This window comes from Oxyura jamaicensis, chromosome 3 (genome assembly GCF_011077185.1).
Source record: "Oxyura jamaicensis isolate SHBP4307 breed ruddy duck chromosome 3, BPBGC_Ojam_1.0, whole genome shotgun sequence".
Lineage (NCBI taxonomy): Eukaryota > Metazoa > Chordata > Aves > Anseriformes > Anatidae > Oxyura > Oxyura jamaicensis.
In genome coordinates, this window is record NC_048895.1 from 104,362,096 (window position 1) to 104,363,829 (window position 1,734).

At 36.9% G+C, this 1,734-nt stretch overlaps 1 long non-coding RNA gene across 2 annotated transcripts in view; it reads right to left on the minus strand.

Moving 5' to 3' along the window:
• Positions 1-981, minus strand: part of LOC118164059 — a 39,518-nt gene extending 38,537 nt beyond the window's left edge. For both annotated transcript variants that reach the window (XR_004749317.1, XR_004749319.1), the window contains exon 1: positions 694-981. This is a non-coding gene — a long non-coding RNA (uncharacterized LOC118164059). The remainder of the gene's footprint in view (positions 1-693) is intronic.
• Positions 982-1,734: the final 753 nt, after the last annotated feature.

Genomic DNA, 1,734 nt, shown 5'->3' on the forward strand with positions numbered 1-1,734 from the left:
GGAAGGAAGGAAGGAAGGAAGGAAGGAAGGAAGGAAGGAAGGAAGGAGGGAAGGAGGGAAGGAAGAAGGGAAGGAAGCAAGGAAGGAAGCAAGGAAGGAAGCATTTTGAGATTGACTGTTTTAAAGTGTTCCTATTGTTTTTTTCTTTTCCAAAGTTCATTTTTATCCTTCCGTTCTTATTCAAGCTTGGATGATGCACAAACAATGAAATCTTAGGCAACCACTCAAAAGTCTAACAAAAATATAATAACAACCCAAAAAAAACAATGGCTAATAAAAATGAAATCAGATTCAACTGGCCAAATTGAGTTTGCTTACAAGAGTCTGATTTGGGGGGTATTTAAACTAGCATAGCTAAACAATAATTGGTTTAACACTTTTAAAAGTCATTTGGGATACACTCTTAAAATGAAAAATTAACTTGTATGTAAGGGCTCGGGTGCAGTTTTAATTTACAAGTAAAGTAAAGCACAAAGGCCCTGGACCTGCTGTCTTGCAGGTCAGGACATCTACCTGCAAAAGGAGCAATTAAAGCTACACCATTAGCATACAAATAAAGGAATCAGCAGGTCACGTAAAAAGGTGGAACAAAATCCACATGTATTGCCTATTTTCCAAGAGATGAGTGACACACTTATTTTCTATAATAATAATAAAAAAAATAAAATGATTGCTTTGTACATTGATATAGACCTGTTTGCAGAAAACTAGAACCTCTCCCCTATGGACTAACTCCTTCTACCAGCCATGTCTCATACACAATGTACAGTTGAGATTGTGTTTCATCGTCTCTGTAGCACTTGTAATCAAGCTTCCAGTCCTTCCTGTTTTGAAGACAGTAATTTGATGCAGCTGTGCTCTTGGCGCAATGTGGTGATGTAAATCTGAGCTTGCCTGGTTACTTTGGCCCTTAGCTATAACTGAACTGCACTTCGCATTTCCAGACCAATGCTGGCTTTTATGTAAGCACTTCTGATGAAGGCTCAATTACTAGGCTTTCCAGAGGAGAAAAATCCCAAAATTTCCTGTTGCTGTCCCCAATTCCTGAACCAACAGGAGCTTGTTCCTCTCAAATCAAGGTTAATATGGAAAGTGTAGTGTGGATGCCAAAACCAAAATATTACTGTCAAATATTTACTGTGTGAAAGGTATGTAACAGACTACAAGTGACTTATATAGCATTAGCTTAGATACTTGTTATTATAAATTTGTGGAAGGAAACAAAACATAGGTGTGCATGATCGCTGAACTGTATATATATGTTAGTCTGGACCAGGTATGGTGCACTGATGCATTAATATATCAGTGGCAATAGCCAGAGCTGTCAATAACTAACACATCCCTTAAAGGCCAGCATTCACAGTAGGTTCAGAAATACCCTTCAGTCCTCCTCTCCCATGCCAATATATCCTAAGTGTAAAGAACTGAAGAAGGCAATGGCTAAGTGATGGAGAGAAGATATAATATTAAATGGGGCAGCTAGTAGAGGCCCAATGAGCCTGAAACTTAACTCTCTGGCTTCCAGCAAGGCTTCTGACTTTATTTGTCATCAGAGGGAAAATCCCTCTCCAAAAGTGGGCTATAGCTGTACTCAGATTTATACAGATTTTTAATGTTAAAACATGTTAAAACATAGCTAAACCTTCTTTTTAAAATAATAATAATAATAATAATAATAATAGTAATAAATAGTAATAAATTATTTACTTATTTTTAAGATGTGTACTAGCTAGT